This window comes from Lates calcarifer, linkage group LG17 (assembly GCF_001640805.2).
Source record: "Lates calcarifer isolate ASB-BC8 linkage group LG17, TLL_Latcal_v3, whole genome shotgun sequence".
In the NCBI taxonomy this organism is placed as follows: Eukaryota; Metazoa; Chordata; class Actinopteri; family Centropomidae; genus Lates; species Lates calcarifer.
In genome coordinates, this window is record NC_066849.1 from 8,811,508 (window position 1) to 8,827,115 (window position 15,608).

Genomic DNA, 15,608 nt, shown 5'->3' on the forward strand with positions numbered 1-15,608 from the left:
GTCTTAAAGGAGAGAAAAGGAATTATCAACAAGGTAGGCAGCAAAGAGGCTGTGGGTGTCTGGAGTTTAGAATAAGAACACAGGAAGTACAATTAAAGGCTGCAGGTAAGTGCATAGAGCTACGAGAGATCATAGGTGTCAATCTATGTGCAAGAGAGTGTTTGTATGAGTTGCTGTGTGAAGATATGTGTAATCATGTGTGCGTGAGTGTGCGTGTGTGGGCTGTTGCCCCTCTAGTTTATGTGGGCTTTGGGTGTTGGTTTGATTACAGTGTCTTTGAGCCAAGAACTTTAAGCACTTCTGTTTTCACAACTGCGTGAGCCAAAGCACAACAGATGTGTACACATAGATATGGAAGTTATAATAAGTATAATCACATGTATGTGCACGTGCTCTCTTTCCTCCCCAGCTGTGACAGCGATCGCATTCTGACAGGTACAACAGGTAATGACAAACATGAGTATGATGTTATTTCTGAAAACAACACTGACACTGTTATAGTCTGTAGCTGCAGTTTGTATACAGCTTGCTCACATCCCTATCTTTATAGAAAATAAAGAAAATACAACCTCATGTACCACAATTCACGTTGTGATTGCAACAGTTATTTATTTGATGTTACATTGCAGGTTTTATATAGAATTTCAAGTTAATATTGCTAAGCAAATATCGGAAAAACAATATTTGAAATGCTATATCATGACCTTGTACAAACTGAGAAAAGATAGAGCCCCTCTTTTAAAAAAAAGTTAAGACGCCAAAAACAAGAATATATGTAAAAAAAAAAAAAAAAAAAAAAAAAAAATCTTCTTGTATGCAATATGCTACATCTAACCTCATCTAAACAAAACATATTCTTATGAAGGGACTCTAACCATCAAGGTTCACTTACTAATGAGTAAACTGTTAACCATATCTCACAGTCATCATTTAGCGATGCAGTCAGGTGTCATCATGTGACCTAAGTGTTTACTTGTGGTTGAAAAGACAAGAATAAACATCTATGCAGAGGACACACACATCAACAAAAGAAAACAAATGAGTTGTGTATGTGCAGTTTATTTGTTTGCATCATGAAATGCAAAGCCAACAATCCAATGGAACAAGGCACCAAACTGTCCATCTACAACTGGTCAATTCCAATGCAATTATATGTTAATGGCATTGCCCAGAACCAGGACCATGCAACAGCAGACTGTGACTGCGGCACCCCACTCTGGCAAGTGATATTAGGCCTCTCTAAGACCAGAGCAATGGTTTCAGTTACACATCAGAATAGCAGTTTTAAACCATTACATAGAATATCCTGTTTGCTGTTTACAGGAGCCCTTAAGAGAGGAGAAAATTGTATCATTTTTCTGTGTTTATAAATTGTTTGGCAGGATTAATAGTAAACAAAACTTGCCCTCAGAAATGTTCAATTTCCAGTATATCCATAATACTCACTTGACAGTAAAATGTAGAAGATCTGTGTAAGTGTGATACAAAAGTAAGTAATCTGCATATAATGATACAAAATTAAATCCAAATCTGAAATACAAATTTCTCATTACAACCAACAACACAAACCCACTTAATTTTTTCTCTCTACACTTTCAGGATCTACAAAAATGACAATCTTAGGGACTGAAAATAATAAAAATAAAATATTATCTATATATACTCTTACCTTCAACCAGGCATAACTTGGTCTGTGTTACCAGTTTTTACAACAAATGCTTTGTCTTTTGGTGTGAAGGTTGGAGTGACACAACTGTCTAACCAAAACAATGAAAATAACAAATTTAAAGAAATTTGATAAGACCTAAACAATAAAGGGAACCAAGGGTTCAAACAACTTAGACAATAATCTTCTTTAATGAGGTATTCCTTTCCTGCTTTATCCATCACGAGTACATTTTTTAAAATGAGGATATTTCATTTGTTTACAGGAAAATAAAATCTGTTAAATATGACTGCACTGACGTACGTTGGTATTCTATTTGATTGATGGCTTAATGTACATACTCATTAAAAAGGTTACTTTAGTTTAAACACACCTTAGGAGAAGCGATGTAATGAATTTTACAGAGAAGTATACTCCTTTGAAAGGAATCAATAGGGCTATGTCGACCTCATTTTAGTGATGCACACGCAGCACAAAAGAGTGGCCTGAGGTGTACCTAAGTGTTTACCTAGGGAAATGGAAATGTTAAAAAAAATGATCATGGTGGTAGATGGGGCATAATGAGCATTCCCCTGGTGGAGATTAAGGTGGACATGATAGATCCCAAACTCTCCTATTCTACCTTAATGGAAAGAAGTTGGCCTCTCTTTGAAAAGTGCAGCGCTCACCCAGACACCCAAAGGTCCTGGGTGACCTAGTTAGTAAGTCCCTGTGGTGGGTTTTAGTAGTTCTTCTGACAGGCTCGCCTCGCATGTGAGTTCTGTTTTTAGCTACTTCACTTCCTATCTGACTCTCACACTGCTGTTCACTCTGTTCTGTATCTCTAGTCTTTACCTCCTACTCTCGCATTATCAGGCCTGTTTCACTGTGCAGGTGACAGGGGTTGCATGTGCAATGATCAGTCCGGTTCGCCTTTCGGCTGAGGCTTTGCATATGTGTGGGCACGTGTGTTTCTTAGCATTTATGTGTGGGCTCCACATGCATACCAAGTTTCTGTTAAATGTAAGCATTCTTCTAAGAATTGTCTATTCAGGAAGAGTGTTAAGGTCATGACTGGGCAGGTGAGTGTGTGTGTGTGTTTGTGTGTCTCTGTGTGTGTCACCAATGAGCTCATCGGATGACGGCTGTGGGGGCCTGAATGTCACCGCAGGGACTGTCACGAAGAAGGAACAACGTCTCTTGCAATGAAACGTGACAAGTTTGTAATCCATCTCCTCTCTCTGCTCTTGTTATGTCGCTGCATGATCATGCAGACACACTGTTCCCACAGAAGTCACGAAATACTGTGCAACTTCACAAGAGGACAGGAACTATTTTCTTTTTCTTTCTTTCTTTCTTTTTTTCTTTCTTTCTCCACACATCAAGAAGATAGAAAGCCAGTGCTATCTCAGCAAATCCTGCTTGCCCTCCTGTTGGTGCATTTAACAATACAGAGGTTGCTAATTAAGGACTATGTTGAATAATGGCGAGAGTCTGTGTCTCCCTATGTCCTCCTCACACACACACACATGCGCTTAAACACACTCACCCAAATGCATACACATAGATGTTGCGGCAAGGATATATCTCTGCTCTACATGGTTACCAAAGAGATCAACTAACAGATATAATTACCTAGTTTAAAACTATACTCACACACACAAGATAAACAACTGGTGTAAACTAAAACCTATTGTACTCTAATTTAAGTTTTTTTTATTTTCATCAGCTCCTCATTCCTAATAGTTCAAATACATTTTAGTTCACATACTGGCTTCATGAGTAATCACTGGCTGTGTAGTGTCACAGAGAAATCGGCCACAACCTCTATCCTGTAAGCAAGAATATTATTCACACATGCATACATACACACACACACACACACAATGTGTTACAGTGAATAAAGCAAAGGATTATTTCAAGTCTTAAACGAACGGGCATTTTGGTATATCACTACTACATGCAACACACATTCTCTTCCATGTGAAATGCAGAGGTGAAAGTGAGAGTGGGTAGAGGCAGCTGTCAATTGTGGGATGTGATGAATGACAGATTCTTTGGATGGGGGGGGGGGGGGTCATCCCAGAGCCTGTCGTGACTCCCATCCTGACCCATGCAATGACCAGGAGAGTGGGAGGAAGAGAGAGAAAGGAAGAGAGATGAACAGGGAGAGCTGGCCCAATGTGGAGGAAGGAAAAAGGGATGAGAGAGAAAGGGTTGACCTGTTTTAATTTTTTTCTCTGCAGTGAAACGAAGGACACGGCAGGAGGGGTAGGTGGGTGTCAGAGTGGGAATGGAGCATCATCTATTTGTCATCTATCTTTCTCACTCTCATCCCGCTATCTTTTTTCCCCTCCATTTCCCTCTTTCCACGCCTCTGTCCTGCTGTTTCTGGCTTCTCGTGGGAGTGTAGCGAAGGCAAATAAACAGAGGAGATTGTTTATTTCTGCCAGTGGGGAATAACAGTGCATTATTAACCTTGTATTACCTTGCCTTGGGTTACCTCAACCCACTAATTTATTACGGAGAATATAGTGTAATGATTTCTTCTACTCTGGATATGTCTGCATGACACAGTGGCTGTGTCAGAGGAGCAGAACCTCCTCCATGTCTCACAACACGCCAAACATACATTTGGAAGGAATATACACACACATGCACGCACAAACTTTGAGGGTTGTGCATGCGTAGGAACATTCATGCATACATCAGCGAGGGCTAATATACATAGACACAAACGTATATGGCACAAATGCACACAGTTCAATACACAGAAGTAGATGCGTGTCCCTGCAGGCACACGGAAAAAGACAGAAACACACACGCACACACAGATTATTAGCTTCCAGTGCCAGATGTGCCACCCACACACAAACACGCAAGGCCTCATCGTTTGTCCTCTACAATCACAGGAAGTTAGTCCGTGCTGCTTCTCATCTCCCCAAGGGGGATGTGCTCCACCAAATAAGTACAATCACCACCATATAGAGTACGTAAAGAACAAAAAAGCTGCATCTGTCACTACAGTTGTTTATAGCATTTCTTCTTCATTGTTCTTCATTTAAAGAAATGTTTTTATCTGAGGAACAGAGGTGCAAGGAGACACTGGTTCCAGAGGTGCTTTTCCTCTCTGTATTCCCATTACAGATTTATTTTGAAGATACTCTCAACAACACTTCATAGAGAAACACAGGATTTTCCTGGATGATGTAACAGTCGTATAGGTTCATGTTTTGGATGTTTATTGCAGAAATTCACCTTGGAGCTTTTATGTGCACAAGCACTTACACTGTACCGAAGACTTTTTTTTTAAATCAAAGAACCACATATTTTCTAATACAGTCTTGTACAGATGATTCATCTGGGAGAGTTTCATGTCCATCTAAGATAGAGAAGTGCTTCGTCCAGGGATGCCTGATATAATATAGCCCCTCCCACACCCCCATCTCTAGAAAAAAAAAATCTGGTGTGTCAGTAGTTTCTAATATGAAATATAATAAAATAAAATATGTGAGGTCAAACAGACACCTTTCTGTACAGAAGAAAAATATTGCATTGCTTTTATGTACATATTTACAAGACACGAAAGAGTCTTGTTCTTTTATTAAAACTCTGTTAGAGGTGCTATATGTAAGTTCTTTGCTATCACTACATAGCCAACATTAGCATTAAGAGCTGTTCACATTACCAGTCTAGAAGAAATGTGAGGTCAGTGGTGGAAAGCAACACCAGTGTTAACTCTACAGAAGTTAGCATGCTAACCAGTTAGCCCTGTTCCATCTTGAAATACCACTTGCTGTTGCCCTGTAAATACAATGATGAAGCACTTGGTAAATAAGCAGCTGTTAATGCTTACGTCAGCAAAAACTTATATAGATCCTTTAAATGCACTATGCATGTGGGGACCAGGCACTATGGTCACAGTAAAAACACTAGATAGAGTTTAATCAACACTTCTTTGGCGCACTCAGGAAAAATTTAATAATTTTCACTATGTACTGCAGTAATTGCACCCTAATTTGCATCACATTTTGTATATCCTCATATGGTTCTGTCTAATCTTTATATCTCACAAAAGAAAACATTTTGTTGTATTTAGGAAACAACTCCTCAAATTTGTCTCTCTGATTTACATTTCCTTCTCTTCATCAAAGCCAAAAATGTCCGAACCAACTAACCTCACAAGTCAAGTTGTTTCTAAAAACATTAGTGAACTACCCTGCCCACACAGTCTTGCTACAAACTCCCCAACTGAAAATTACAGTGGAGAAAAATCTGACAAGCCATCCATGCGACCACTGAGCAAAAATGAAGAGAGAGATGACAGATTTTGGTATTATTTTTACATTTGTGTCTCTCTGGGTTAAGTGGGAGAGGCAGTGAAGTAAGACAGGTTGGTGTTCTAGAGGTATATAAAAAAAGACAACACCAAGCAGAGACACAGTGGTGTGTCTGACATTCGGAAACGAGCACACACGTGTGTGCACTGGGTGTTTACCTGCTCCTCTCCAGACAGCTTCATACAGAGGTGATAATTAGCTCATGCTGTATGCCGGTTGACTCAACACATCAACCTCACAATGGACACACTACCACGTCAACGGAACAACTTTGTTCAAAGGCATGAGCAGCCTGTTTGTCTCACAGCAAGGGCTTTTGTTAAGTGTGTGCACTCAGATAGGGTGTGTGCTTACATGTGCTTGGGCATTTGTGCCTGTTTTTTCCTCCAGCCCCAGAGAGATTTACACCTCCCTCAGTGTGGTGTCTCCTGTCCTCTGACCCAGTCTGGAGGTGGTGAGGATGAAGCAGTGCTCCTGTCTCCAGGGGATTCACTGAGTAACAGCGCAGGCTGGCGGGCATGAAGCTGATGTCCACCCTGCTAGAACGCAGACAGAAGCACACCAACAGAAGCTCCCACACATGGGGAGCAAACAAAGAAGCATACAGCCACATACGCGGATCCTCTCCACCCCCTCTTCCTTTCTCCTCCACGCATGCATGAAGAGATGGGGAGTGAAAGAGAGACAGGGAGAGGAGAGGCAGCATTGATTTTTGCTTTATCGTTTCAGAAAACCTGTTTTCTTTGAGAAATCTGACGCTGAATTATTAATATCTTCATTCAATTTTGATGCCTTTCTCTTGTTGGAAAACTAGAAGTTCCTGAGTGAGGAGGCCCTGCATAACCTCCTGAACACACACTGGTGCTGCTGCAGCTCCACCACCTCCGCTTGCATCCTCATGCACACACACACAAACACACATGTCTGTCTGTCTTTCACCTCCTGGCACTCCCTCCATCCTCTCTGGCCTGTGTGGGTGTATGTGTGTGTGTGTACTGAAGAAATAGGAGGGGAAGAGAGATAGAGAGGGAGAATTAGATCATGTAATGAGAGCTGCTGGCAGTGTGACTAAATTGGCTAACTATGGCTAACAACATTACACATTGTCCATCTGGGGCCTAGCCTGTCCTCCCTCTGCTCTCCTTTGTATACTAGTAAAAAATCAGCCATGTAAAGGACTCCCTGTGTCCTGGCCAGGGGCTTCCTCCTGAGTATAAAATGTAGAGCAAGCAGAAAATACTAGAGAGTTAGTAGAAGTTTTGTATGCTCGATGGAAATTTGGCAAGTTTGAACAGAAACGGAATACTAAATGCTTCTGAGATTTGCAGGTTCAGTGCCCCTGTCAATATCTCCATGGTAGCTAAAATGTCAAATTTAAATTTTAATGTTAATTGAATGATTGTAATCTGGCAATTCGATACTCATTTGGCAATTACCATCCATGTATAGATTAATATCTGGCAATTCTTCTCCCCATGCTTTTCCTTACTTTCGATCATCTGTGGAGGAATGAGAGGACGTGGCCAGCTCACTGTGCTGTATAAAGTCTGTTACCCTCTGCAGCGACTTCCTGCTGTCTCTGTCCACAACTGGCAGCTCGCCTGTGTAGGGGGCCAGCACCAGGCAATCTGTGCTCCAGCACCTATGCTGACCTGGCAGCTGCTGGACACCATGTGTGCCCAAGAATCTGGGCACTGGGCAGATGCTCTGAAGGAGGTAAGTGTTGGAGGGATGCAGCAGGAGAAGAGAGACTGAAGTAGAATTTGAAACAGACGGGATTCAGTTGCTCTCTGGCTGAAGCTGCAGTACTTGGAAATCAGAACTGTGCTCACCCCAAAAGTTGCTTAAAAACGACGACCTCCATCACAGACATGAAGCTTAAATTGAGTCTGGCTTTGTAGTAAAGTTATTTTTGACTATACAGGAGGAATAGTGAATGGCTGTAATGACAAAGATTACGGGAGGATGTTTTTCTGTTAGATGAGTGATTTAGGAGACCCAATGTTAGATGGAGGCTTGGGAGTTGAATAGCAGAGGTGAGTAGGTATGAGAGCAAAGAAGAGAAAGAAAGTAAAAGAAGAGAGAAAGAATGAAAGAGAGGGGATAATGGCCAAGGAGTAATAGCGCAAGGCTCCCAGGCAAAGATGAAATATTTGCAATTCCACTGGGTCCCTGGGCTGCAGGCTCTCACTCCATTTGTATGGAAATGAGTTTGTCTTTCTTTTTCTGAGTGCAGAGGAGACCAAAGGGAGGGAGACAGGGATGGAGATGGAGGGAAGGTGGGCAAACTGACTGACTGTCAAGGATATTGTGATTCCTGCCAATGCTGTTGGAGGGCTGGGGCCCTGGTTGTTTCTCTGCGGCACATATGGATAAAATAAATCTATGTGTTTATGACAGACTGATCTATGCGCCTGTCACACTGGGAGCCAGTTTGCTTGTTGTGAAGCCCTTTGTCTGTTATTGACAAATTTTCTCACTATTCTTTCTCTCTCTCCTCTCACTCTGTTTCTATCAGTGCCATCTTTAAGTCCAGGCCCACAGCTGGGACTACTCTGATCCTGGGCCCAGGCCTGCTTTCTGCCAGATAATTAGCAGATGTTGTGGAAGGCCTCTGTTTTGCTATTTTCAGCTGCTCCTGTGTGTCTGCATATGTGTATCTGTGGAATGTGTGTGCGCTGCGCATGTTGAGTGATGCTGCCACTCATGTATTCATGGCCAGCTGCTCATCTCTGCAGCGCTGGGTGAGTGGGGAGAAGACACCCCATCTCTGACACTCTGTGTTCTCTCTGTGTTTCTGCAAACAACTCAACTCCCTTCCCTTTCCCTCTGCCCTCCCCTCCCTTTCCCTTCCTTTCTGAGTCACAGCCGCCAGCCACAAGTCTGCGTAGGTCTGAGTCATGCCTCAGCTCTTGTGAGATGGGCCCTGCTGTCTGTGAAACCACAGACATGAGATATGAGAAATGGGAAATGAGAGAACAAACAGACACACACGCTCACTCACATGTACACACACACACACACACAGAGGGATATATTCTTGTATCAGGGACATTTTGGGATGAATAAGCTTAGAGCCAGACAGGAGCACCTGTCTCTCACAATGCTTGTTGGCTGTTGCAGCAAAGAGGCTTTGTGGGAAGTTTACTGTCCACAACTAGTGATCAGTTGTGACTGAGTTTACACGGTCTCCATCAGATCTTTTTAAACTAAGTTCTTCATTAACATTAAATCGAGAGTGTGAAACCTTTGCTTTGCAGCGGTTACTGTAGCCAAAAGTGACATGGGATAATGATAAAGGCATGTGCAAATAGGCCGACAAACAAAGAAAGCATCTTTCAGCATGTTGTCAACTCAGAGTCAGCATAATACACATAAAAAATAAGATACACTGCCAATTTGACAACACATGCCCTGCGAATAAAAAGTGTGCAAAACACACGCTAATTCAGAAACTGCTAGTCCAGTGCAATACAGTGTACATTTCTGGAAGACATATAAAATATATAATAATAATAACTTCTGATGATAATATCAACTAATTTGATGCTAAAAGCTAATAATGTTTATTTTAGCTTAAACATGATTCCTGCATTGCTGAAGATTACAGGGTCACAGGGACAAGAAACTTGTAGTAACTCATTTTCTTTGTTCTGTAGCTACATAGTTGCTCATTTTTTACTCTTGATTTGATATCTATATGTTTTGAAAGTGGTGAGGATGTTCACTTAGATGTGTTTTGTTTATTTGCTTAATTTTGCTAACATTAGTCACCATAAGCTACTGGTCGTACCAGACTGTCAGTCAGGCTGTGGCAGCCAAGCCCCTGAGTGTACTGATTTAAGCAGGGGTGTTTTGTAATGGTTGCCTGTTCAACTTTTCATTTGCAAAAGCATTCATGTGTTACTTTTTCTTTCAAAAGATACATAGTCTCACTTTAAGTGTGCTGCATGCCCCCTGTAGTCTGTTTCAATAGTTCTTGTATTGTCTAGCACACTTACATAGGCACAATGTATTCAGAGACCAGAATGCATTCAGTGTTCTGTTAGGTTGCTGATGACTCACTGCTGTTATAACACCCTCAGCATATCTCTCTGACACCCACTGAGACCCACTACGTATTTGTTAGTGTGTGCGTTTCGCCAGCTTGATCTTATGTGTGTTGAAATCCAGAGGTTCAAGCCTAACGTTAAAACAAGGCTGGAAATTGTCATATGGGAATAAGGATCGAAATGGCTGTTTTTGTAAGTAGCCTAATACCAGAGTCTGTGGCAACAGCAAAGCAAATGCTAGAGGGATTTTAGACCATAAAGCCACTACCATGCACAGTATCATCTCTAAAGCAGAAACTGAAGAAGCTTTTCCAACTCGAGATCAAAGAACTTTACCTTGCTGATTAGAATGCAGGGCAGCTCAACTTTCAGATGCCGCGCTGCTACACTATTCTAGCATAAGAGGATTAGTGATCTGACTTGTTAAACGACACAACAAAACCACAATAACTAAGGCTGAAAATGTGGAAACCTGGTTTGAAGTGGAGAGAGGTATCCATGTATGACATAAATAGATTGGGAGAGCTTGAAAGGATTCCTCTCTCTGAGTTCAAGTATCTAGTTGAAGGTTTTGAACTCTGAAGTCTAAATTTTCACCATTATGGTTAGAATATTTAGAGGTTATATTCCGAAAAGGATTAAATTGCTTTGCTTCGTTGTGTTCAAAATTTACATACGCATTTACGTTCCAATGTCCCTCTTCCCTCATCAGATCCAATTTCAATATAAATCTCCTACATCATCATTGATCAGTGGCCCTGCCTTCTGAGGTCAGCTGCTTCTACCAGCTTGCACCCCACTTTCACCGTCCTCCATTGCCCTCAGCACTCTAGCCAAAGGCCTGAGGCGATGGTCAAGAGCTATTGATCCCTGGAGGTGAGAGTTCACAGGGGGGCAGCGTTGCCAGGGGTCGAGGGTCAAAGCTGAGTGGGTCAAGTGAGATTGAATGTGCCCGCTCCATTGCCAGGAGCCATGAAGGTCAGCTCGGCCCAGTTCATTGTGTGACCTCGGCTGGTCAATAACGCCTCACGTCCATCAACTGAACTCTGATTCGTCATTAAATTTTTTAATTCGTAGCCTGCGCATATTATTCCCTTGAAGATAGAGGAATGGCCATACAGATGCACATGTTACTCCCTGGGATTGATTTTGGATGGCAATCATCTTGACCTGCAGGCAGGGGGCTAGCAAGGGATTGGTTCCTGTCGATAGTGAACAATGGTTGCTGATTTGGTGTTGTTTTCAGTGTGTACTCCTTCCAACTAAACTACATAGCTCATCAGCTGGGTCAGGAGGCCAATTGCAGATTTGCATGGATAGACACTTTTCATCAAATGCTTTGCCTTTTCAACTTGCATGAGGGCAGAGCTTAAAGAAATGCTTGTTCTATAACCTGGCCCTTTCTCTTCTCTTGGCAGGAAAAAAATGACATTAGCAATTCTGTCTGAATTCAAGTGATTTCAGAATTTAGTTTTAGTTGTAGGCTTACAGTTTCAGTGTAATTGTGATCAGCTGTTGATTTAAAGCTTCATTTTGACATCCATCCTCCAGGCCGTCACAAGCGGTCCAAACTCCCTCAGAAAAGCTGGAAAGTATTTCCATGGGAATTGTCTGACCATCCTGCAGACGCAAATATGTACACACCCAAACATACACCTACAGATAGACTCTCTCTCTCTCTCTCACACACACACACACAGATACACACACAAGCATAGGCGAGAAGGATGCTCACACACGGCTGTTAGCTTTGGCATGGACCAAGGAAGGGAAGAGAGACCGGAAGCGCAAGGAGGGAATGTGGGAGGGTATATTTGTGAACAACAAACAAAATAAAGACATATATACAGAAAAGAGGAAAAGAGGTTACAACAGTTTGTATGCACGGATATTCAGAAAGAACACACTGGATAAAAAGTGGTGTGCCACTGATTTGGAAAGAGAATAGAAACCAAAAGGGGAAAGTGTTTACGGTAATTGTTTTTTCACCACTGAGTCACTGCAGTAAGAAAACAAGCTTACAGCACCTATATTTCCTTCTGTATTACCAATACAAAAAGCAATATAACATGTACTTTCAGCGTGCACCTTCAGTCACATATACTGCTGTGGACATCCCCCCGACCCCCTTTTTTTCTACTATTCTTTTTTAAAATCGTTGATTTATACTTGTTCCCCCCCCCCTTTTTCTCTCTCTCTCTCTCTCTCCCGCTCTGCCTGTCACTGCGAGGTGTGTGTAGGCAGCATTGTGATAGGAATAGATGTTCCCCCTAAGCGAGACCTGCAAGAGCCATTTGAAAAAATCAGCTTAATGGAGAACAGTAGGTAAGGAGTGGGCAGCATGTACTTTTTTTCTGTGCCTTTTTCTTCTATTCTTTCTCTGCTGCTCCCACTGTCTGTCATTTGCTCTAGATCTCTGTCTTTTGCGCTCTGCCTCCCATTCTCCGTTTTGTTTCCCTCTCCGTGCCCTCCTTTTCACCCCCGTCTTCGACTTGAGCTTGTCTTCCTCCACTCCAAATGTTTCTCTCTCTGGTGGCACCCCCACCCACCCCCCCTTTATCTTCCTTCCACCTCTTCCTCACCTGCCACACTCTCCCTGCCTGCCCTCTCTCTGTCTATATCTGTGTCTATCTCTTGCACTCGCCACCCCCTCTCTTTGCTCTGTTTTTCTTTCACTTTTCTTTCTTTTATCTGGGCACACATTCCTCTCCTCCCACACTCGAAATTCTCACTAAATGATTCCAAGTGTCTGGGCCCCGTGCCTCCCTGAGCAGGCAGCACAGCCACCACATACACACACATATACACACAGTTACACCCACAGAAAGATGTACGTAAGCACACACACGTATCATTCTGGGTGCTGCAGAAGGGGGATAACAAAGTAAACAAAAGACACAGAGAGAGAAATTGGTGGTCTCTTTCTTCCATACTGCAACAAGAATTAATGGCTTTTAGTAGTCATCTATTTATCAGTCTACCAGTTAACCATAAACCCAGCTGGCAGAGTGCAGAGACACTCAATATTTTCAACTGTAATCCCATGGTAACTACAAATTCTAAGCAGGTTTTGATATGGCAAGTATGTGTACTAAAAATTGAGAATCGAGTGTCTGTGCTTGCAGCTGTGCAGGCAAAAAAGGCTAATGCCAGCTAACATGTTCACACTGACAATGATAACATGCTGATATTTAGCAGGTTCATGTTCCAACAGACAGAAGGTTAATGTTTGTTGAACACAAAGTATAGCTGAGGCTGGGATTGTCATTAGTTCTGAAGGTATTTTGTCACCAACTTGGTGATGGTGATGGAGATCACCAAAGTGGTCACAGCTTATCCTGGGGGAGGGCTGAGGGCATGGGGGCCACTGATATCTGCAACAAATTTCAAGGGAATCCTTTGTCAACATTTCATTTAAAAAAAACAACATACAAGCTTATGGTGGTGCTAAGGAAAGGATTCATCCTTTGGGGGCCATGAATGTTGGTGCAAAATTTTATACCCAACCATCCAATAGTTATATTATTATATTATTAGTTATATTATGAAGTATAAAGTAGAAGTACAGCTTGTGTTGACTGCACCACGGCCACCATTTCTTTGTGCTCTCTCTGATACTCAGGCTTCTCCAGTGTGAGTCCCATATTTGTTTTTAAAGATTTGTTTTACACAATTACATTTTTTTGAAATGTTATTGTTTTGTAAATTAGAGCCAGTTAATTACAAAATGTATTAAACCACAAGTTTTATTTTCATGCCAGTAATCATTTTTTATCTGATTAAATGTCACATTTTTCATTTGGTGAATAACTCATTTTGGAATGAAACTGTAAATAATGATGAAATCATAATTCTTTTCTCCAGCTTGCATCATGCTCCTTCCCTCCAGACTGCTGTTTTCTGTGGCCTGTTTCTGTATTCTTTAAGACATCAATAATTCATCCATGAAGTTGAGGATGAATTATTCACATGCTGATGTCAGACATAAATGCACTGTGCTTGTGTTATGGGCCTGTACCCCACTTTTAAATGAACCAAAGAAGAGGGGGCTACCTGTATACCACGAAGTAAATTCACATTAAGCCCCACTCCCACCCTCTTTTCCTCCTGATGCTATTCTTCCAACCTCTCAGCATTCTTACTCCTGTCAGCCATCCCATTTTTACTCCCTTCATACACATTCAATTCTCTTTTCATTCTTTCTTGTCACCTAGATTACATGCATGTAGAGCGAGAAGCTTCTGTTTGAAAGAGACAACACAGGGACAAGGATAAGTAGTGGTGGCTGAAAAAGGGATTTCACTGCCTATCCTCTCAGCACACAATGCAAGCCAACAATCCTACAAACTAATCCCATCGCTGCTTAAAACTCAAGGTGTAAAAAAACATTGGGGGGAGCCAGGCAGGAAGGCAGGCAGACAACAGTAGAGCAATACAAAATACTCTGTCATTTTACACGCTTTCTCTCTTTTTTCCCCTTTTTTCTTACTTTTCTGTCATCCTCTCTTTCTCTTCCTCTCTGTCTTTTCTGTCTTATTTCTCATTAAAACAGTGCTAGTATGAGTCATAGGCTATTACTGTATTATCTAGCCTCTGGGTCTATTTAGACACACACTGCCTCCTTAACAACTGTTCACATTAATCATTTCATTCAGCATGACGCTAATTAGGATTTGTCAATACTATTAATCTGCTCATCCAGCCCTCATGCGGATCTGAATATCTCAGTGATTATGTAGACCAGCAGTTGATAAAGTATTACCTGTTTCCTGGCCAACATAAGCAAATGATGAGCAGCAAGGAGGTAAACCACTATTTAGACAGAAAATTCTGTTCAAGAACTGTGATTGGTGCTTGTGTTTTCTCCCACAAGTTTCTGTATAGATTGCTCAAAGTGAATACAACAAGAGAAAGCTGAAATATGACTCAGAGATCTGTTACTTGTGTGTTAATTATCACACATATAGCAATGAGCTATATTAGTCAGTTAGGAGAAAACCTTCTGCTCACCATGATCAATGCCCTCTATCACAATGAACAAAAAATGTAAATATAGCTAATGTGCAGAATAATTTCATATTCAGTAATTACACTACGCAAACTTTTCCGTCGTATATAATTGGAATATTACACTTCACACATTCAATTTAAGGTAATTAAGTCAGTTAAATGAGTATTTTGAACATGTGAGAGGTTAAATTAAATGAGCTGAGCTAAAATGTTATCAAATGCAAGTCCAAAAGAAACAGATGCAAAAAGAGGAACAGAGTCAAAGATGTAGCCAAGCAGAAGCTGCTTGAGAGATGAAAAGCCCAAAAAAATCCAAGCTGAAGTCTTCTCGAGTGTGTTTTTTTTCTTTTTTCTTTGGAGAACTAGTTTGAAATGTACTTTACTCCACAGACATGCAGATCTCTAGGGAGTGGGCCGAGGTGTGACAGAGCCAGACATTAAACAGAAGCTAGGCCAGGTTAGAGGGGCCAGGCGTGGGAGACAGGAGAGAGCCTGTGGGAGAGAGCCCTGTGTAGGCACCAACTTAACCTGCCCCCCTCCCCCTCATCTCCAGTCCTATCT